A 24,212-nucleotide genomic window follows, 5' to 3' on the forward strand; every position below is an offset into this window, starting at 1 on the left:
AAACAAGCACTGGAAAAACCAAAGCATCTGGCACGCACTATGTGAAAATCTCAGTGTAGAGTTACTTGGGGAGACGTAGAAAGTGACCAGGCGAGTGCAGTGACAGGACTGTGATACTGGAGTGTGAAACCAGGGCTAAAAATCATCCTTTTGCTTTTGATAGCTCTGCACTGGCTGTGTTGCAGTAAGGAACTACTATACTGCAACACCAAAGCAATGATGTAAATCAATGACAGAGTGTAACCATCAACGAAATGGCACAACCCTGTATTGATCACATTAGCACTTGCAACAGACCACTGAATTGGCCTGTAGCCAGATCCTGGAGAGTACTCCATGTCCTCCTATTCTCCCCATTAATACCCTCCCTTCACCCACCCCCAAGTACAAGACGACGACCCTGGCATCATTCTACTCTTCGACACCTGTCTGTACATTTTTCTTCCTTGTCTAGAGTTGTGCTCTCTGCTCTGCCGCTGTCAGAAGCAGCAATGCACAGACCAGCAGCTCGGTGAGAGCTGCTCCTGAGCACAGTCTTCTTTTCCTGGCCAACCTGGATGTGCACAGAGGCGTCCATTTTTTCACTGCTCCAACAGCGTTCTTTTAAAACGGGTTTCAACACCACAACTGCAGATAAGAGGCTTGAACAAGAGCCATACACAATAGGATTGTGCTTGTTCAATGTTCCTGTGGCCCTACTTGTGTCCACTGTAAGCCTGACACGTTCCCGCCAACACCGATACAAAAGCCGTGGTGTTATATTCAGTGAAAGACCCATGATTATAAAGAAACAACAGATCCCTTGGGAGTAATGTTAAGGTTAGGCTTTTATGGCCACACAAATCTAATTCACACCCCTGTATACTTCAACAGTTTTTTAATCACTGTATGGTCATGTAGTGTATGAAAACATTTGCAACAGGTGCTCCAAAGGATGGTGCAATGAAAGTGATAAGTGACACTGGTGACTACAGTGTGCTGGTGATTTAAAAATAAACAATCCACTAACAATGCTAATTATTGTAGTATAATGATGATGAAAGTACTAAAATATTCAGATACAGCTCCATCCCTACAGTTTTGTTTTTGCTAGTCAATTGGTTGTTGCATCAATGCTTTGACTCTGTTTAATTTAAGGCAGTATCTTCATCAAGACAATAAATGAAACAGACCATTGAAATAAGAATTCCAAAAAAAAAAAAAAACAGGTACCTTGTCATCTAGGCAAAAAGGGGGAAAATATTTTCAATTATTATGGGTATCTTATAAGGAGGAATCTTGCCTTCCAACCACTGAAATAATCTAATGGAAGTTCTCTTGTAAGGACAGTGATTTTTTGCAAATCTATTAACAAAGATAAGAAATCTAGAATTAGGACAAAACGGGCCAGAGAGGTTACAAACGTATATCATGTGTCCCTGTCAGTTGGAAATTTGTTGTGCCATCTGAATTGTTCAGCCAGCCAGACAGAAAACATCAACCTTGCACATCAGAATGCTTGTGCCTGGAATAGGCATACTGTCAAAAAACAAACATTAACACCAGGATACACATATTTTATCAAAGATTGTTACCAACAAACACATGGCCCTGGAGCAGGAATAATATGCATGCATAGCGGGGATAATATGTGTAGTGTTGTGAGATTATGTGCGCTAGGATCCTAGCGGTTCTGGGCAGGCTCAACAGAGGAATTAAACAACTTGCTGAGAGTTGAAAAGGTGTGGTTATTAACAGTTATGACGTAATTAGAGTGCAGTGTGTGATCAAGCACTGGGGAATAGATATCTGTTAACGTGCTCTTCGTGTGGTGTGTTCATTTGCATGTTCCCTGGGTGGGGAGGATGCCACAACTGGCGATGAGTAGGGGTATGTACCCTGAAGAAACAAGAGTACTCTTCCTGAGAGTTTGCAACGATACAGCAAACTGCTTGTGTGTCACATTAGCCCAAATCGATAAGAAGCATTTTGAAATTGGAGTGTGTGAAGTCATAGCCCCACTTCAGCCCATATACGGCCCTTAAAGAAGTTTTAAGGCCCTGTGGAGGAGCGCATTCAAAAAGCCCACCAGAATCCGTTGGTAATGCAGAGAGAAGAATTCTGTGTCGCACCGTAACACAAAGCCTTCATTGATACAAAGCAAAATAAGGCAGTGACAGCCAGGTATGATGGAAAAAGCTAAATGCAATAATGATCAATGGTGAGAAACTGAACCATTACCCACCGCCAAGAAAGATGATGATGATCTAAGACCTCAGATCGGTGGTGACGGGCCAAATGCGAGCACACGGGCAGTGCTTGTAGAAGTTACAAGTCCAGGTGAACGACAGCAGCCATCTGAACAGCATATGCTCTCAAATGTAGTAGAAAAAAGAGCAGAGTACGATGCAGCTAGATTTCTGAAACCACCACCTCTATTCGGCACCGCCAAAAAACAAAATATTGGCACCAGGTGGACCGCAAGGATCAAGATGTATGATAACTTCAGAGATGCCTTAGAAGAAGTAGATAGTAAGAAAATGATTAAATATTTAAAGAACCTTTCCGGGGACGGAGTAAAAGAAGTGCTGAAGAAAATCTTGCAGACTGATGCAATATTGTATTGTCACATAAATGAAACATTGGGTACCAAGATGCAGAATGTCGACTATGAAAGGTACATTTTCAATCGAGTGAGAAAGCAAGCTGGTGAAACGATGGATGAGTTTATTGAAAGACTCGATGTGCTTATCAAACACAGTAAGTTTAGTGAATTTAATGATGAAGCCATACGCTCCAGAGTCACTGATGGATGTCTTTCAGAAGACGCATGTTGAGAGAGACGCTCAGTTTTGAGAAAATACTAATGGCTGCAAGAGCGATGAAAGAGCAGATCAATACGTTGCATATATGGATGTTGGGAAAGCAAAAAATGAATCGGTGTTGGCCATGAAAAGCAAGCACTAGTACAAGGTAGATACACGCAATTAGACATCTTCAAAGAAGAAAAAGTTGTGTTTCATTTCCTCATGAAGGTAAATGTCCATCCATAGGACAGACAAAAATTGCAGGAAAGAAATGATTCCTGACCCAGATAAACTGCAAGAACACGGTCAGCTACTTGCCCCTTCACAAGATGTCACCATGCTGCAAACCTTCTTAGGCATGGCCAGTCATTGCTCAAGGTACAATTGTGACTTTGTTATTGTGAGTGCCCCATTGTGAGATCTGCCAAAAAATCCCCTTTCCAGTGGTCTGCTGAATGTGATCAAAGCTTCAAAAGAATAAAACATGTGAATGAAAATGCAACCAAGATGGCCTATTTTGAGCCCAAGTTACATACTGAGACCACAGTTGATGCTAGCCCGGTGGGGCTGGGGATAATCCCTGCTCAACATAATGGTCATTCAAATGCACAATGTGGCCAATGCCAGTCGAAGCCTGTCTGACACAGAACGTGCCTATTCTCAGCCAGAGAAGCAGAGTCTGGCTGTAGCGTGGGCCTGCCAACATTTTCAAGTGTTTCTATATGGAAAATGTTTCACTATCATTACAGACCACTATTTTTGGAATCCAGAAAGCCAAAATGCCCCCTTGCATTGAGAGGTGGGGGGTTGCGACTGCAAGAGTATGACTATACAACTGTACCCAAGCCGGGTAAAGATCAGAACCCTCCTGGTTACTTTTCACAAGTACCACTACATCATCACAGTGCAAAATCCAAAACAAGTGAGGAATACATTAACTTCATTGTGCGGTCCAGCATGTCAGCAGCCCTATCGAGTGAACAGATTATTGCTGCTACTAATGCCGATGACAACTTGTTTATCCTTGAAGACATCATGACAATGTTGAATTTCAAAAAATGTTAAATGTACAGGATGAACTGTCCGTGACCAAGGAAGATGTTGCATTGAGAGACTTGAGAATTGTCATACCCGAGAGCCTAAGATAGCAAGTCAGTGCACTAGTCATGAAGGACACTGTGGCATTGTAGCCACCACAAGAGCCCTAAAAGTCCCCGTGTGGTGCCCGCACCTAGATGAGCAAGTTGAGAGGGAACTAAAACAGTGCCATCTTTGGAACTGCGTTTCCCCTAAAGTGACGCAGAATCCATTGGCCATGTCGGACCTTCCTACACAGATTGGGAAAGAGCTGCTGTTGATTTCTTTGTGCCCTTAGGAAATGGACATCATTTCAAGATAGTCATTGATGAATATTCATGCTTCCCTTTAGTAGAGGAGTTACCATTAAAAACCCATGACAAGGTCATCGAGAGGCTGGATGACATCTTTGCAGCTTGGGGGTATCCTCAACATTCTCAAATCTGACAGTGGTCTGCAATTCAAAAGCGAAGAATTTAAAGAGTTTCTAGTCAGACTAAATATCAAGCATCAAAAAAAGTACACCTCTTTGGAACCAAGCCAATGATATTGTGGAATGATTCATGGGTAGCCTAAAAAGGGTAATTTAACTAGCATTGTTCAAAGGGGTCGATTTAAACCACATCCTGTATCAAGTCTTCTGTGCTTATTGTTCATCTCCTCACTCCACAACTGGTGAGAGTCCTGCCACCTTGCTATTTGGGGGAGCCATTGGACTCAAACTGCCACAGTGGTCCGAGGCTTGAATAGTGATAAGCTTTGCGTCACAGATATTTCCCGAAAGTGCAAGATGAAAACATATGCTGATCGGCATCGACAACCTCAGGAAACAGTCTTCGATGAAGGTGACTGAGTCCTGGGCAAGACGAAACAAAAGCAGAAGACGCTCTGTCTGCTGACGATCCTCTAAGGGTTATGACATGCAAAAGACGCACGATGACAGCGCATCATCCCAGAAAGTCCATCACACAAGACTTGTTACACCTTAAGCACCTACCTCGACGTTTGTCAACTCCTGCAATTATGAATGAGGCTATCTCACCTAACTGTCCACATCAAGCATCAGAACCTGTGCCATTGGTCCACAACCACAGTGAAACTCAACCAACTCATACCACTCTATCTGGCCATCTTGTGCAAGCGCCTCAACCACTTATTGAAGAAATATGAGAGTGTTGTTTATACTTGTTATTTAACGAAGGGGGAGAGATAATATCGTGAGACAGTGTGAGCTACGACCCTTGTGGTTCTGGATGGCCTTAACAGAGGAATTACGTAACTTTCTTGGAGGTGTTATGGTGTGGTTATTAACAGTTATGATACAATGCAGTGTGTGATTGTATGCTGAGGAATAAAGATGTCTGTTACACAGCTCTGCATGTGGCGTGCTCATTTGCATGCTTCCGGGCTGGAAAGGGTGCTACAATATGCATGCTGGGCAGGCGGTGGGCGGCTGGAGTTGAGCCAGAGAATAAGACGGATCCACGTGTGCTCCAGAAGAACTCTTACACTTATGGGTGTTGCCAGCTGATGAGAGCGGCCACGCTCTTTTATTACTCAGTGGTTAACTGCTGCTGAATTACGGTGGTGATTCATGAAGTTTATGCAACTGTTTGCAAATAAAGGATACTATGCCGTCTTTAGGTTATGTCTAATGACTCTGCCTTTGCTATCCACGATACTAAGGGGAGCCCCCTCATTACACTAACCTCGACCCCATCATTGAGCAGCCGAAGGGGGCAGCTGCAGGGAGTGCTTGTAGTGCTCCCTGAACGACCACGCTCGCTGCTACCACTTCATACCATGCCTGATAGGTACACCCCCCCTTCCCTCAGCCACAGCCGCAGGATAAATCCATATATCTATGGCTGCAAGCTAATCGTCCAAGGATTTTCTTTTACAAAGTATCATTGTCACGCTTGTTAGTTCTTTGTTTTTGGTATAATAAACCAAAACGACACTCCGAGAACGGACTGGGTGGGTAAAGAAACGCCAAGGAATTGGTAATGGTGTATTACTCCTGACAGCCCTGTGGCACCCCTTCCGCTGACTAACGAGAGTCCCACTTCGAGTGACCCGCTCACATGGGGCTGCCCACTCCTGCGCTGCACAGTGTTTCTCCGGCAGGCGGAGCTTCCCTCCTCGGCGCCGGAGTCCGGATTTTTCAGGAGCAGGCTGGATTTCAGGAGCCATCATCAGCAGACAGCAGCACGTCCGGGGGGAGCTAAAAAAAACACCCTACCGGGGTAAAATGCACAGCTCGCTGCAGCCCACCCGTTAACACGCACTTTCCCCTGTGCAGGAGAAGGCATATACCACGCAGCGAAGATGTAGAAACACGTGGGCGAGGCCGTCACGGTTAGGCGTGGCACTAAAGCCTCCACCGCAGCCGGTCCGTCCGGTGAGGCTGCGTAGAGTGAGTGACACTCCACCCGGCAGGTCACCTGCCCCGCGAGCCGGGGAGTACTCCCTGGTGGGGAGCACACAGCCTGGAGCTGCGGCTCACGGGCGGCTGGGCCGTGCTTTTTGGGAGCGGTGCCGCGGCCTCTTCCGGAGCAGCAGGGCGGTGTCTTCTGAACAGAAGGGGCGTTCTTTAAGCCAGACATTTGTCTAACCAATCGCGGGGTCCACTGGGACGAACCGCCACAAAGACCCTCCTCGATCCACCCCGTGGCCTGTCAATCACTGAAATCAGCGTTGCGAGTACCCCCGGTCCCCTCTGCTTCACAGATTGAAGTTGGGTTGGTGGGAGTCGGCAGCGAGTAGGGGCAGTCGGATGCTTTAAAGTCTCCAGTCGAGAGTGGTAAGTTTCATGTTCGGGAAGCCTCGCCTTATTCAAATGTATTGACACGTTGAGTAGGTGGCATTTTTAAACCATTAGTCAGGTACCTGTATTAACATTTTGAGTGCTCATCCTTTTGTAATGTTTTTATTTTGTAGCCCAGACTTTTGTGTTGTCATAACATCGCTTGTCACTCGTTTTAAAGTTATTTCTATTTGGATTACAATGCCTTTATTAGGTGGTGTTGCATACTTTTTCCTGCGGATGCGCTCGTAGTACTGTTTTTCATATTGGTAATAGGCTGCGTTGCCTTTTACATTGACGGTATTTTGGCGCCATTGGCTATGCATCAAAAGTCAATCCTTGTCCATGTCATTGGGCATTTAGAGCTATTTTCTCTTTATTGTGGGTCATCCCGTGTATGTCTTTCTATTGTAGGTGTTGCAGTGTGATGTCTTAATTTAGCAGGTCAGGCTTTTGGAATGTTTACTTACTGTAGGTCAGTTAGCGGCAGTAGCTTTCGTGAGGTAGTGGTGTTTGCTTATATTGTGGGTCAGGCAGTAGGCTCATGGTTCTATATAAATATTGTCTTTGTATTGTAGTTCAGTAAGTGATGCTTTTGAACTGTAGTTATCTGTGTCGTTTTGTACTGTTCAGCGCATGGTATATTTATTTTGTGGGTCAGTCACATATATTCATTCAGTATTGTAGACCGTGTCAATGGTACCCCATTCTAAATGGAAGGTCAGGCACTAGTAACAAGATGCGGCTCAGTATTGCCCAGACATGGCCGAACGATTGAAATCAAAAGCTGCAAAACATACGCCCCATGATTGCTCTGACTATGACAATAGATGGGCGCGCAGCCCGCACTACCTATTTAAGTATGCAGGAGTGAATGCTAAGGATTGATTCAGCCAAGAACATGTTGCGTCTTGGCAGACAAGGTTGTATACATTTCCTGTGTCGATCTCTGCTGATTGCTAAGCCTTATGATTGTTAATCACGTTTTGCATTAGAATTCACCATAAAATGCCCCATTGGGAACGGAAACGTCAAGCCATTACGTTACTTAGTCTCCTTAAAAGTGCACAGTCGATTTGGTTTCTTTCGCAGACATTATTGTTTTCTTCCATCCGTGTGCACTTCTTTAAGTGTTGTTAACTGGTTCTGCAGCAACTTTGCATTTGTAGTCTCTTGGCTGGTTGATAACCGTGTCTGGTAACAACATGTTTGTTTGCTGTGACGCATCTGCTAAATGTATATACATATTTCATTTGTAAAAAGCAGAGGATGGCTTCATGGGACAAGTAAAGGGAAGTAAAAAAAACTAATGTAATCACGAATTATTAAACGTGCTGTAGGTACGCATTTGTGTTCCTTAGGTTTAACGTTACTCTGTCTTGTGATGCACAGTGGTCGTTCCGTTGCAGGGATGTGCTGTTGGCGTGGCTTACTCTTTGGCAACGACGGAGTATGAGGCAGCCCTGAATAAGGCTTTTGAAGGAGAAGCTGGGTCTTCCCCGCAGAGTATTTGCATACCAATACCTCTTGCTTGGTGCCAGAGTTCTGTGTGAAAGCCCCTGTCAAGTTCACCGAAACTGCTGGCCTAGAACAGGACACGGTGAATACACAACTTTCTACTGTTGGGACACAAGAGCTGAATGATTTGAATGAAGGAGGGAAACAAATGGCCTCAGCCATAAATGGAATCCATAATACTTACAAGGACTTGGGCTCCAGCGTGCCTTGCATCCCATGGCATGCTTGCAACATAGTGGGATACTACATTTTGTTGCATCAACCATGGTCTGCAAAAAGTTAGCCTGTCAGACACTGCAGCACCTTGTAGTTGATTGAACTTTGCTCCTGCCATGTCTAACGTTGGTATACCACCAGTTGTTGTAGTTGTGTTTGGGTACGTCAGTACATTCCAGCTGGGTACTGTCATCGTCTGCTGCCACAACGCTGCTCCTGCTCCAATTTAGGAAACAGTTGATAACTCACCTCTTTAAGGAACACTGCATCACAAATTACCGACCACAACTCAGCAGTATCTTCTTTTACTCCTCGACTTTACCCTTGCAAAGCTAGTCTGAAAAGTCAACGGTTGAAAGAGGTGGACACAAAGACCACCGTAAGTATACTGGAAACAATAGATCTGTTAAGACCACTGCATTGTCAACCTAGACCTAATGATAAGATGGCTGAAGAGATTTCCCGGGGCTTTATCGGGTGAATTTTGAGGCCGTAAAGTCAGGTATTATATGATGCAGTGTTTTGTGAGCCGTCACAAAAGCTTTAAATAGGACTCTGCCATGAGAATAGGTAGCAATTGCAGTAATTTTAAGGTGAGACTAGCATGCTGACATTTAGACAAGACAGCAACCAGGCATGTTGCAGCATTCTGTAAGTATAGGTGATAAAGCCATCCAAAGAGGTTAGGGAGAGTAAATTACAATAGTCAAATTTCAGCTAAAACTTTTACGAGTATGTTTGACCTGTTTTAGTTACAGACAATGATGCATACATTATGGCTTAGTACTGCACTACTATTTAGGTGTACGGTATTAAAATAGCGCCAACCTGGCCTAGTACATGGTTCAAGACTATGGCTATCATCTATTGTTTCAGCCCAAAGGAGTATTTTACTCTCACCTAATGCTATTAGCTGTTTTGCTGTTCCCTTCCCCTCCAATGGAGTCCATGCATTTTGATGCATGAGGAACTACTTTACAGCTCCCTGTCTCAATCTGTCATCTCTGCATTGTTTACATGTGCACAAATGCACACTTGTGCGCACCTCTTTTCGTGCATCAGCATGTGAAGCCCTAGCCTATTTGCTTTTTCAGTGTTAGTTTATTCAGCAAGGTGCCAATGCATTTTGTCTATGCAGCGAAACCTCTCTTTTCTGGTTAATTGCATATGTGTGCTTTATAAATAATAACACAATATGGTTATAGAGATAATTCCAAAGGTTTTACAGAGGCCACGCCTTAACATAGCTAGATTTTCACAATGCTATTTGACTTTGTTGCATTACTAAGTGCTTATAAAGTGATCAGTATTAGATAGGTATGTGAGGGAAGCCTGCCTTTTTATATATTTTGTATTCCACAATGCAGTATTTTGCTTTTTCTGCACATCTCCTAAAATAGACAAGCCAGATTTTTCTCTGTCAGGTGTTGCCTTCTTCCTTTAAGTTTCGACCTGCATTCCTCCTGGATGATGTGATGTACATAGGAGAAGGGAACAAGTGAGAGCGTGCAGAGGAGGGCTGGAGCTCCTCTACACAGCAGCCAGGTATGGTTCTTGGAAAGATGTATTCATCTGAAACTTAACAAGTGTGAACCAGTATGGCTTGTTTTAAAAGAGTGATAGAAGCATGATGACGCACCTGAAAGCTTATTTATAGGCCTTGGATGTGCGCAGACATGCAAACAGGCTAGGCAAGCTCCCAATTTACCATATGTACGGGAAAGGTAGTACTTTTGACTTTTTATGCGGTGCACCCCACAAACCAAGCTGTCTCTTGGTGCTTTTTTGCACCTCATCATCAATAACGCTTTACATTTTTTGGCTTCTGAAAGCTCGAAAGACTTGAGTAGGCCTGCTTGATTTTTGAAGTTTCATATAGATTTTTCCTGAGCTGTCCTGCCGAGCTAACATCAATATTTCATTAAGTTAAAACGTTGTTGGGACTAGTGATCACAGAAACACGTATCGTTTTATTTAATATCTACCTAAGTCGAAGTGACTGCTTGTGAGCGGCATTTCCAGTAGTGACAGCTCCAAACTCAGGGTTTGTGTGTGGCCACTGTCCTTGTAAATCTGCACATTTCAGATCAAGTAACCTCAGAAATCCGTAACACAGATCAAGTCCTAAAACAGAGGGCAGTTGAACTTCCAATTATGTATCCCGGATGGAGAATCTGGGGCCGGGGGCATTTGATAGGAGCTTTGCCCATTCTCTTCCCTATCTCAGTATTCACTCTGAGGTATTGTCTTCCTTGCTGTGACATCTTGCACAAATATCACCCGCTTTGCACCAGTGAGCCTTCGCACACATCTCATGTCCTCGTGCATAACTCGTGTGACAGCCGAGCATGTGCCCTCTGGATGTGCTTGCCTTTTGTCTGGGCAGCTTCTGCTTTTCGTAACGTGACCCGGGGCTGCTGTGAGTGACTGGAAGCAGCGTGGGAAATGTCTGATTGGGAGCAACTGCTATTCGCTAGAGCTCCCAGTTAATTAACAAACCAACCAATGCGCGCTTAGCGTCGAGCGCTTCTTTACCAAAGGAGAGCAACGGGATTTGTGGCAGTTAGCCGCTAGATGAACCAAAACGATAAACACATATTTCTAGGTTTACTTTTCATAAGTTTACATATAATAAACCAGTGCCCCTTTATCATTTTCTCTAGGAACATATTTAAACGTATTTTACACTTGTACTGTTGAAATCACGCTTTTCCCCAGTTGTGTAAATACTGACACCCTGATTTGCAGTTTTGAAATGTATTTGTTCTTACCAGGCAAGATGGTGTAACATTTCACCATGTTGGAGATCGTGGACGGCTCTGGTGGGAATGTATGGGGTACAAGTTTAGTGGTGAACTGGAGTAATGTGACTTTCGTTCAGAAACCCAAGCAGAAATTGTTGAGTACATTATAACCCCTTAGTCCATTATACACTATGAGTATAATGCCCTCCGCATAATCACTGGAGTCGCCAGTTCAGTCTGCTTCTCTTTGGGCAATTTATGAATAGCTTCTCTTTTGCCTGCTATCATACTTAGTATACCTGTTTTGCCTACTTAGTATTGATTTGTAATATTATTTGTCTGTAAATTATTACCATACCTTTGTTACTTAAAAACAATCACAGGACTGTTGCCGTTGGGCTACTCCTAAAAGCCCATTATCAACTTTATTACCGTTTTCCACAGTCAGTTTTCAGGCACCAAGTGCTTTGATTTCAAAATCTGGGGTAAATGCAGGAAAACATGCTGGGCTGGTGGTGTCAGGGGTATAATTGCTGAGAGCACACCCAGGGGTTCGTGGATCAACTTCTCTAGGAGCGTACATAAATATTAAGGATCCTTAACCTGGCTACGTTAATTAACTTGATCCACTCGAACCACATCCACTCCTCTCTCCACTAAGAACTCCTTGCAGATCCTAAATACTTCAGACCTTCCCTGTAGCAATATACATTCCTCACCACATTCTGCGCAAGACCTCCCCTGCTCATCTGAACTGGGTTCGAGGGAGGCGAAGTCGACATGCCACTTGTTGTAGAAGAATGAGATACCCACAGAGAGAGGATAGCAAACTGGGTGAGATGTGTGGGGCAGACATAAAGAGGAGAAAACACAGTACCTTCTACTTTGCTGCGCCTGACCAGCATCCGTGAGCAGCTGGACGCCAGTACCACTGACAAATTTGTACCTCACATTAGCGTTGTGATCCACCATTTCTTTGCTTATTTAGGTGTAGGGCATTTCTGAATAATTCACTGTTTTTGCTTTCTTTTTTTTATTTTTTTTTAATGTTACTTTACTGTCTAATGAAGGCCCCCAATATAGTAGTATCCACAATATTCCGAGGCCTGCAGTCACTTGACAGAACCTGTTCATTCATTGCAGGCTGTTTCAAGAATTACATAAGAGAGCAGTTTTGGGAAACGCAATGTCAGTAGGAGATCAGTACACTTAGTGCAGCTACTGTCATTATTGCCCTACCAGCTCTATGGTAATGAATCACATACATGGCAGAGGCGTAGAAGTGACATTTATTGAAGGAAAATAAAGTGACTATGCACGCACAGTGTTGTCATCCATGATACTGTTTCAGATGTTTCAGTGATGTTATCAGTGATGTCATAGACCATTTCACGAGTGATGATGTAATATGTGAGGTAATTACCAGAGCATGGAGAGGGGACTAGTAATAGTTACTTGAGGTAACTATAACTGGTAAATTTCAGTGGTTTTGTTAGTTTAATACCATGTATTAAACTGCAGTTTTCCCCAAAATATAACATCACTTTAACCTTTGGTTTTTTTAATAGTGATTTTCTATGTTTTGTAACAAATTTAAAGTAAGATCTAATTACAGTTCTTAACTATAATTTCACTTTAACCTTTGCTTTTTTTCAGTCAAATTGTTATTAATATTTGTTTTTTACGTAAAGATGTCCTTTACTGTGCACGGTGTAGGTTGGGCACAGGATCTGGCCTTTGTCAAAGCCGTGCACCCAAGTCTCGCATGCGTGCTCGGCTGACTGTGTGATGCAACAACATAAAGGGTGTCATTTTAGGTAAGGCAGACATATTGGGTTTGTCAAAGGGACAGTGGGACTATTAACCTTATTATGGAGTCAGCACATCAACATATATAAGGAAGCCCTATTATGCTTGTCAAAAGTGACCAATAACTATAATCAAATGTATATTTGATAAATTCTCACAGTGCAATGTTTAACAAAAGTGTCTCTTAACATTTTGTTTTTTACGTTATTTAAAAAATCAACATGTTTTTCTCATAACGGTATACAAGCCACAAAATGCAGCCACATAACCCACCACAAGGGGACCCTACACTCCAACTGAAGGTCATACAGCTCCAGCTAGGTGTACTCTAAAAAACATATGGCAATCTCTGCTAGGGTTGTGGATTCAGTGGCCCAGAAGACTTGCTCCTTTTTTTTTTTTTAAATGTTGCAGGTGGAGTTGTTGCACTTCCTGCAGCCTCCCACAGCATAAAAAAAACATGGCTGGTGATGTCTTTGCCCCTTCTAGGGGCACCACCAGCAAGAAAATATATAATTTACAAATGCCCTAGGGCATTATGGAGCACTCCTTGCCAGAGCAGTGAATATTAAATCAGCCTGTCCTGTCATTCATTTATTATTGGTTTTTGTTATTTTTTTTATTTTGTGACTACCCCGGTGTCAATCTGGGAGACACGCCATTTTTTTAAAAAAGTTGTGCGATGCGGGGTCCACTGCACCTGGCTCCCAACAGGCACCACAGCCGACACCTGTAGTGGGAGCCGGCATTGCCTGTGCCAACCAGCACCATACTGGGTGCTGGCGGGAGTCGTCTCCATTACTTTGTTTCTACCTAGACAGGAGCAGCATTTTTGTGACCCCTGGCCTGGAGAGTGCAGGCAGGGTAGCATGCACCCTCCCGGGCAGGGAACTGCAATGTCTTAGTGGCTAGGATCCCTGGGACATTGCGGTCAAGCTCTGGGGATGAGGTCCCTGGAGCTGATCTTGGGGCCCCGCGGACGCTCTCGCTAAAAAAACATACACACTGGCCTTGGGGGGGATGGGGCCTCCTTTAGGCTTGCAGAGGGGGGCTGTGTGCCCCCTCTGCTAATAAACAAAAAAACAGATGACCCAAGGGATGGGGTCCAGGGGCCTCAATGAGGCACAGGCATGGGGCTGTGTTATCCTCTCCCTGAATTATAAAACAGTCCCAGGGGTGGGGTTCCTGGGACCTAATAAGGCTCACGGTGAAGGGGCGCCCTCCCCCCCCCTTTAAAAAAAAAAAAAGGTGGCCCCAGGAGATGCGGACCCTGGGGACTAATAAGTAGATGTTCTTTTAGTTTTAGTGGTTTTTGCCATGCTGACTCCTGGAACCACTTTTCCTAGAATGTGAAGCAGTATGTAGCCTCCTAATGCTCAGTCACCCTTGCTCTTGTATGCCTGTGCCACGGGTACTCGGTTTCTGTGTATCTCGAAATAGGTTTCCTAGGGAATGCTTACAGTTGAGATTTCACGAACATTAAAATAGTGTTGGAAGATGGATATGTATTACATTTTATTTTAACTGATTACTTTTTCTTCCATAGAAATTTTTAAAAAAGTGTTACACGCACACCTTTGAAACGTGGGGTCAACATGTTTATTCTTAATTCCTCCTTTATACTTACTGTGCTAAATTCTACCCATCTGTCAGAGCGAAAACCATACATAATCTTACAAAGTTAAGGTAAAGATGCATTACCTCTCTGATGTCGCCAGTGTACGCATTTAAATTATTTTTAAGATGTCTTTTGATATTCAACCTGGAAAAAAAGCCAAACCAATGCATGTTTATAGTTCATTTGTTTTTAACGATGCATCAAATATCCTTCCCCATAACACGTGAGTGTAATAAAATCAACTTGTGAGCCAAGTGAAAGAAAAGGGTAAGACCTCAGTTAACCACCCTACTCAAAGGGCCCCACAAAACATATTTCCTTTACCTCCACGCCAGTGTCTGTTTCGTTTCATTATGCCGCCCCTCCAGGCTATGCTCAAGAGAGTCATGAAATGCAGGCTGACTGGATTGATTGCTTCAATTGTGGTCGTGCATATTTGCTTACTCATTGATTTCTACGCCGCTGGGAAAGCTGTTCCCTCTGTAAACTCTTATGCATTTGATACCGAAGATTCCAAAATGTAGGGCCCAAGGTAAACCATTATATGAAATGATATCGGCTTGTTTACTTTTATTTGGTATTTCTACGTAGCATTGCGATGCATGTTTTTGCCCATCGGTTTGAGAAATTAGCAGATTACCACTAGACCTACATGTTGAGTATCGTAATACAGGTACTAGCTCCATATGGTCTGCCCTCAGCGTTGTGTTTTTTAAAGTAGGAGCAGAATATATATTTTGGAGTAATCCTTCACTACAGAGATCTGTGTTTGAACATGTCACAGATTCAAATCCCAGCGAGTCCAAAAAATTATGTTACCGGAAAGGCAAGTCAGAAAAGTGCTTAGGTAAATGCCAAGGATTACTACAAATTTTGCACACATCATATGTTTGAACGTTGCTTTGACGTGCTTCGAGCCATGGAGGGGTTTATTATCTTTTGAGGGAAACAACCTCAAATTGAAGAGTTCATTATTAAGTCACTGACAACTGGCTTTTTGAAAGGTTTTAAATCTGCAGAGCTACAGCAAATCCAAAGGATTATAGCACCTGTCAATTGATTGACTTGCTACTTATGCCCCCCAAAGAGGTCAGATCACTTAATTTTAATACATCCTTTGTTGCTATTACAAATTGGCAGGAATGTTTCGAGGACTGTACCTGTGCGTCATGGGCCTCACGTATGCTGGATCCATCGTGGTAGAATGGCGTGGTGCAAGAGTTCATATAAAGATGCGTACACAGCCGCTGACATTGTTGGTCATCTTGACCTAGTATGTTATTCAAGAATGTTTTCAGATTTTTGTTGCATAAGCCAAGTAGTGGACAGTGTAGGTGTCACAGTCGGTTTACCTTCAGTGGAAAAATCTAATCTGAAATTCTGGCTATTTCTGCCCAGTGAGCATCCCAATAATAGAAGTCTTGTCTGTGAATTCAACATGCTTTCAAAGTGCAAAAATGAACGGGCACCACCTTGGACTACCTACTTTGCAAAATATTGTGTTTCAGCAAACATAAAGGCTGTGCGATGAGCAAATCACAGTGCTTGGACAAGAAAGGCCAACATTACGGTGTTGTGACTAATGGGGGGGGTTATTGCGAGGAAGGATACCTGGCCTGGAAGTTTGAGCAGTGTTAGAAATTGGGTCTCTAAATGGCAGAGGTGTACACCCTCTCCAAGCAGGGGCCACAATCCTAGTCAGGGTGAGTCACAACACACCCTAAATTGTCCTGTGCTCACCCTCTGGTAGCTTGGCACAAAGCAGGCAGGCTTAACTTAGAAGGCAATGTGTAAATTATTTGTGCAATAACTCATACAGTAACACAGTGAAAACACCACAGAAAGTACTCCACACCAGTTTAGAAGATAGATAATATTTATCTTAATAAGATAAAAACAGTAAAAATCCAACATTCACAAGAGAAGATACACATTTTTAAAGATTAAATGTAGTATAGCACTTAGAAACAGAGTAGCTCTAACTGGGGCTACCACTGCGTCATGATGGAGTCGCTTCCAACCGCCTGATGCCACTCGCCGGAAGTGAGGGCCGGTACCGGAGTTGCACTGACGCTGAGTACAGTACCTTGGAAACGATGAGGAAACAAAGACGTTGCACAGTTTTGGGGAGGTGAGGTGTCACTGAAGCTGGTGGGGCTTTGGTTCCTTATTGCTACTGGGGAGATGAGGCATCGGTTCCTTACAGCTAGGCAGGGGAGGTAAGGCTGAGGCATTGGTTCCTTATGGTTGCAGGAGTTGATGTGGCGTCGGTTGCGAGTTCTCTGTTCCATAAGACCCAGCGAGGTTGGTGAGTCAAGCTGTGAGGCGCCGCCCGCCTTCTCCGGGTTGTGATCACTCCACGGGGCCACAGGTGCTGTGGCAAAGTCGGGTGCCACGGATGCCTTTGACACAGAACTCTGTACTCCCGCTGTGGTGGGACTCGGAAGCGCTGCAGCGGCTTCGGGTCTGAAGTCTTTCTGGGTGTTGGTACACTGGTTTCTTCTTTGTTTCATCAGTACTCGCTCCCAAAGGTCCAGGAATTGGGTTTAGCAGCCCTTGACATGTCAGGACTCTCGGGCAAGAGAGCCCAGATGCTGGCGGAGGAAGTATTTGGTGTCCCTGAGACTTCTCAACAGGAGGCAAACTTAGTCCAAGTCCTTGGAGATCACTTGTTGGGTAAGGCAAAGTCCTTCCAGCAGAGTCAAGGAGCAACAGGGCAACAAACAGAAGAGCAGTCCTTCCATAAAAGCAGTCCAGCTGAGTCCTTTAGGCAGCACTGCACGCCTTTTGACAGAGTCCAGTGGCAGGCCCATAAGTGTCTGATTTGAAGGGTGGGGGGTGGGGTCACTGACCCATTTTATACATCTAAATGTGCCTTTGAAGTAGTGAAGTGCACCAGTTCCCCCTTTCAACCCAGTTCTGTCTGCCAGGGGAATCTGAGGGGTTATCAGTCCTTTGTGTGAGGTCGGGTCACTAGCCTTTAGTGTGAGAGCCCTTCCACCCTTCCTGCCCAGAAAGACCCATCAGTATGCAGATGAATGTAGATGCAGCTGAGTGTTCTCTGTTTATGGTTGTGTGGGTGGAATGCACAAGGGAACTGCCAACCAGCACAGACCAGATGTGAATTGGAGACAGGCTGTAAGGCACAGAGAGCAGTAGTGTGCAGAGAAATGCCTACTTTCTAAAAGTGCCATTCCTAAAATAGTAATGTTAAATCCAACTTCACCAGTAGGCATGATTTTTAACTACTATTTTAACCATACCAAACATGACAATGCCACTCCTTTCAGATCAGACATTACCACTTACCAGAATTGGAAATTCCATTACATTCAGAAGTATGTAATGAAATTTTCAATGCTGGCCTGTGAAAAGAGCCGGCCTCACAATAGTGATAAAACGACTTTGGGTGATTTTCAGTACCAGCATATGTAAAACCTACAAATACATGTCCTACCTTTTGCTTACATTGCACCCTGCCTGTGGGCTACCTAGGGCCTACCTTAGAGTTGACGTGTCTGTAATAACAGGTGGGTTTAAGGCTTGGCAAGCAGTTTTAAATATCAAGATGAATTGACAGTGAAACTGCACACACAGGCTTTGCAATGGCAGGTCTGAGACATGGTTAAAGGGCAATGTTATTATACTTGTGGGAGAGAGCACAAGCTCCTTAGCCCTGGTTATCAGTGGTAAAATGTGCAGAGTCCTAAAACCAGCAAAAGCAAGATCAGAAAAATGGAGGGGAGGCAGGCAAAAAGTTGGGGGAAGACCAACTTAAGGCTGTCAGGTCAAACAAGTTGGGATATTCCTAGTGAAGAAAGACTAAAATTGATGTTCTTGTGGCTGGTCTCTGTTTGTAGTGGCATGGTGGGTGAAAAATGATAGACCGAAATGCAGCCCAGGTAATACCCACTGACTGGGGTTAATTCAGGCATTTCTTCTTGTTTGTTGCAGTAGATGCCCTGTTTTTGTCAGGTATAACCAGACGTGAGACCTTTCCTTATGCAGCTTCAGGAATCAAGCTCTAGCCCTCATAAGGCCTAACCCTGCCAAAACCCATCTGGGATTGCATGTCTTTCCATCTGGCAAGGTTCTAGCCTGGAAATGTGGGCTGTATTGTTTCTGTAGGAGCAGGACTACGGTTGACCTGCATATGGTTGGTCTCAGTGTAGAGCAGCGTGGTGGGTGAACGTCACTGGAATGCGGTCACCAGTAGCTGAGATTAATTCAAGCATTCCTTCCATAAGTTTCCTGCAGTTCCACCATTTCAATTGTTTTTTAAATAAATGTCACTCTGCCATTGTTTAAACCATAATTATGAGTTTTCAAAAAACTTTAATTGTTCCTTATTTAAAGAGCAGGTCTGGTAACTTTTTGCAGTCATTGGTGTATGTCTTCTGCATGATTACTCTGCAGATAGTCGAGGGTATAATGAGTTACAAGGTTGTTTGATATCTAGTTCTGTTTTAGTCGCTGTGATGTTCTTGTACTCGTAGTTTAACCATTCTGGTGCTGTTGCTCAGGGATATACTGAGTGGTCAGGTTGTATGTTAGCGAGGTCTGTTTTGTGCAGTTGCAATGTTCTTGTACTCTTTAATTTAACTAATTTTGTGGTCACGCCAAACTCTTTTGTAGCTGACAGTGGCAGAGTCACTTACGTCTGACGTGGCAATTTGTGTGTTGTCTTATCTTCCAAGTTTTATTTCCGATTAGAGTAGTGTTTTTAGTGTCAAAAATGAGATGGCCAATTTTCACGTGCCACAGGGATAATATACTTTAAGTCACGTAGATTTCAAAGAGTGTTGGTGAGTATCTGCATTTGGTCACAAAGGTTGTGGCCTTTTTTCATGCTAGCCTTGGTGTCGGAAGTACTGGGTGCATACATTAGGTATCTTCCAGTTTGTCTTGATAATCTTAATTTCATTACGTAGTCACTACGGTCATGGAATCATTTTTCGGTTTTACTTCAAGTAATGTTTTTATCTTGCAAAGGGCTCGTGTTGGTGTACATAAATCTCTTCTTTGATATGTACATTTTCAACTATAGATTGAAGGGTTGCGTCTTCAGAGATGTATTTGGAAGTTGACCTACAGTTTCTCCTGTACCTCAAAAATTCTTGGTCAGTAAATTCTCACAAGGAGTTTGTGGGTAGAATTGAAACAAGAACAGCCAAATCTAGGCTTTTGATGAAAAGTGCGGTTTAGTTTGCCACTTGCAACATAACTTTTCAGGTCTAGGAAAGGCATCCTTTATTGTTGGTGCTTGTAAATTTTAGATGGTAGTCATAGCAGATCTTGAAGAGTGTCATTCTGCCATATGCCCCGAATGCCATCAATTTATTGTTCCCAGGTTTTCACTGTGTTCTTTTATGGGCTATTGTTACTGCAGATGCCTGGGGTTTCAAATTGGGCCACACACATTTTGGGAGGTTTCGAGCAAAGGTAATAGAGATGCCACCCACTTGTCCTACAAGCTGTTCCTAAAATTGAAAAGGGTTTTTATTGTGTGCGATTTCAGTGCACTGCATTATTAACATAGTTGTATCATAAAACAATGTGAAATTCCTCTGTTATGGTAGTCGTCTGAAAGGAATCTATATAGGGGCTTCTCCACTCAGAAGGACCAGTGTTTAAATTTTAGGGGCAGAATCTAGGTCTTTTGATGTGGTTCATTATCTGTGTGGAACTTTAAAACCATGAAGGTACGGTGACCATGCTTAACATCAATAACCATGTGCAATAAACCAAACCATGTGTGTTTATAACTAGGCAACCACTTTTTCCTAATGTGGATGTTATTATGCAATTAGAATAGGTATTTCAGTACACTCTTATCTGTTGACCAGTGTCACATGTTTGATTCTTGTCAAGGGTCATTTGATGCACTGCGTGGCCTGCAATGTTTTTTGTATAGAGGAAGATTATGCAACTCAGGTTTAACGGAACCATTTCCCGTTTGTGCTGTGAGCCAAGCCCGAAACGAGTGAGATTAGTGCAGAATAATATTTACCTACCTGTGGCTGGTGATAAGCTTGTGATTCAGCAAGTTGTGATTCAGCAAGATGTTGCACATCTCCAAGGTGGAACTGTGCTATTACAGCTGGTGTCCAAGTTTTGTAGCCCTTCTATTCCCCATCAAGGTCGAACTCCTAGATCTCGAATACCTAATGTGATGTAATAAAGTTGAAAATATTTTTTGGGTTTACTCCTGCATCCAAGTAGTGCAGTGCCCCTTTGTAAATACCGTGGAGCCAGTGAATGCACCCGGATGTAACTGCGCCACGTTTTGCTACATAGGCTTAGACCACTTTTCTCCTGTGTGTGATGTACTTGCGTTGTGCTAGATGCATGTTTATTCGAGTCCATTCCTTCGTTCTCATTTATTCCATTACTGCAGGCTAATACCATTAGACTAGCCAACATCTGCATTTCAATAACTTCTCTATTCTGCTTGCCCTTCAGGACATAATATAGTTTGTTTCATTTTCTCCAAAAATACAGGGCTGGAGTTGAAGCAATAAATAACATTCTTAAACTACTCAAAGTAGGCCTCAAAATAACCAGGATAGCAGTGGCAAGATGTCAGATGTTGCTAGTTGACAACTTATGAACATCCCTGTCAGACCTCAGTTGACGCAGGGTGACCTTGAATTTGCTACACTCTAGTTCCCGGCATCCCATCGCAGTACTTATATCCATATCAACCAAGATTTTGAAAACGATGTTGATTTTAGGGGACCATAGATCTACGTCGGTCTCTTCTTTCATCTCTGCTGTGTCCCCCCTACACTGGAACGGTCTCAGTCATTTATCCCTACCTCAGACAACAATCACAACTCCCTTCAGCACCCCTCAATTAGCACAGGCGTTGACGATAAAACTAGACATTTGGTGTAATTCTAACAAAATAGTAACTGTTCGGTAACATATCCCAGCGTATTGACTGTCGCCTGAAAACGTCTTGTCTTGTCTTTTTTTTTTTTATGTTTTAAATTTAATTTCCAACCATCTCTGGAAATTTGAGACCAACAACACTTTTCAGGGAAGTGGTGATGGTATAAAGACTGCTTTATGATGACACCTGGAATTTGTAAATAAGGTAGCAATATGTGAACATCTCTTCGTTGCAATCCGACATATTTTAATTGTATGAGTTTGTAGTTATTTCTTAGTGTCCCTGGAGTGATTTATAGTCCGAAAGCATTGATAACTGTATCATGGAAGTCTTTTATGAGTGGTAGTGTGTTACTCGTTGCAGGCGTGATTCCCCTTAATTGGATAATGATGCAAATCCATTTTGTGTTTTGTGGGTGTTTTTTATTTTTCATTTTTTGCACGAAGAGCGAGCTCGGGTTGAAGTCAGCAGCCTTTAATTTTATTGCAGATATTTGAAGCAATAGAACATAATTCTAATACTGTATCATGCGGTAGGAAAGAATGTCAAAAGATTACTTTCCTTTTTTGTAATGATTGTGTTAATTTGTGCTCCTGAATAAGGATTTCATGGTGCAAACTAAAAGCATCCATCTGCAGCAATCCTGTCTTCATTCATATTGTTTTCTGTTTATAGCAATCACCAACCCCTATAAATCTCTGAACGTTATGTGCATTTGCTCAAAAGGTGTTGCATCCTTTTAAACCATGCTGTGAGAATGCATGAAGAGGTCGACTAGCACTCAGTCAGTGTGATGCTTCACATCGCCAATCAGATCAGCATAGGTTTACCTCTCCATGAAGAAGCCGTCTGCTTGCCTCATCCCCGACAAACTATTGCCCCGTATCCCACCTCCTCTTCTTCTCCAGGATATTGGTGAAACTAGTTTTCTTTCAACTCGCCGATCATCCATCGGCTAACAACTTACTTGGATCCTACTAATCTGGATCCCGCACCGTCCCTCCACTGAAACAGCTGTCATCGCGTGGCCATCCTACACTCTGCGTACTAATGCTCTTCAACCTATCCCTTGCCTTTGTCATGGTAGGCCATCCCTCTCTACTCTCCAACCACGGATACATCTTTGACCGACATGAATCTAATCGAATAAAGCAAGTGTGAAACGTTTATTTTACCATCAGTACGGTAGTCTTTTCATAATTGGCGTACACAAAAAAACAATCTTATTGTCCCAGTGAACTAAAACATGACTGTGGAGGGAAATTCACAATGCTAGAAATACGTGAGCACGTTATTTTATGTTGTATTTTTATATAAATGTATATTTCCACAACCTCACTTGGATAAAGCATTAATTTAAACATTTTCGGTGACTCCTCAAGTTGATAGGATTTCCCCATCTTGTGTTCTGTAACAATAAACGGAAGTTCTCCTTCAGTACATTAAGTAATGTACTGATTTCTAGCAGTGGTAAAATATGTTATGGCAGACTGCAAAAAATGGCCCACAAAACTCTGTCCGAGTGTCTTATAAAGTTCTTGTGAATATCTGGTTTTGGGAATTTGTGCAGGAACTCACTGTCTCTCTGGACTCGTATCTCTCACTTACTCTGCACAATCAGAAAGACATACTCTCCCATGGTCTTTGTGCAGAGTCGAGCTGATTTTCATCAGTACTGTAAGGAATCCTGGAAGCTCACCTGTGCTTCTATAATCAGTGAGTATACCATTCATTCAGACCTTCTACTGGAAGGATTGGATGACACAAAAATGGGACCCTGGACCCCATCCATGAATAGTATGTGAAGACATTCCATAAGTCTTATAATAAGCTAAGCTCTTGTTATGTTTCTGGTTTTGGGCCTCCCAGAATCCATGACAGTGCTATAGATTCTGCTGATTCTCCATTCTTTTCCCAACTGCTATTCCAGTCCTCGCCAACCAGTCTTGCTCTACATTATGAAGTGACATTGTTGGCCTCTTCCTGACAGCTAAGGTGTTACCTGCTCCATTACAGCTCCGTGCATACAGTCAACCCAAGATACTCCAAATGAAAAAATGCTGCCTCCTGAACTCGTGCAACATTGTAGCTGCATAAAAGCCAAGCCCAGGCAGTGTATAAACATAAAGGCTGCACCAAAACCTTTGTAAATGCTTTCATGTACAGCAATTCTGTTGTGTAGGAAAATTCTGATGAATTTTTATGTACCTGGGTTGATTCTCTATGGGTTCTTAGAAGGAATAGGAAGAACTTCTACCGGTGTGTGAAGTAGAGAGTGGTTGCTCAGCATGGGCCTTCAATACCATGCATGGTAGGTATCTGAACTTGTTTATTTGGCTGTATGCAGAAGACCCCATCGGCACTTTCAAGGCTTCACTGCAAGTTTTTTTAAATGATTATTAGTGTTACACTAATGCAGTGGTTATCATTGTTTGTGAGTGAATTTTCTGTGCATGCCTCAGACCCTATAGCAGTTCAGTAATATTTTTTGATCTAAGGAGGTAAAACGTTACATTGTTATAGGTGAGCAAGTAAAGGCATCACTATCTGAATCTCCTAAGAAACTGCCTCCTGGGATGATTCCTTGCAGTGGTCACATTTTTCAAACTCTTGCTTGATCCAGTCTGCCATTAGGCAGTTGCTGTAACTGCACTTGAGTGGATGTGCTAGTGAGAGTTGGGGTAAGGGTGTTGATGCCATCCCATTTGCTATAGTTTGTGTCTACTTTTGGTATACACTGGTG

The 24,212-nt window shown here is 43.2% G+C and overlaps 1 protein-coding gene across 4 annotated transcripts in view; it reads left to right on the plus strand.

Moving 5' to 3' along the window:
- The first annotated feature begins 6,013 nt into the window (after positions 1 to 6,013).
- FAM107B (family with sequence similarity 107 member B) overlaps positions 6,014 to 24,212 on the plus strand; it is a 183,071-nt gene continuing 164,872 nt past the window's right edge. The window contains exon 1 of one of the 4 annotated variants that reach the window (XM_069228729.1): positions 6,014 to 6,666. The gene's annotated coding sequence lies outside the window, so the exon portion shown is untranslated. Of the gene's footprint in view, positions 6,667 to 8,066; positions 8,783 to 24,212 lie in introns of those variants that run through there. The other 3 variants (XM_069228731.1, XM_069228732.1, XM_069228730.1) reach the window with 3 other exon arrangements.

The sequence above is a fragment of the Pleurodeles waltl genome, chromosome 4_1, assembly GCF_031143425.1.
Source record: "Pleurodeles waltl isolate 20211129_DDA chromosome 4_1, aPleWal1.hap1.20221129, whole genome shotgun sequence".
Classification (NCBI taxonomy): Eukaryota; Metazoa; Chordata; class Amphibia; order Caudata; family Salamandridae; genus Pleurodeles; species Pleurodeles waltl.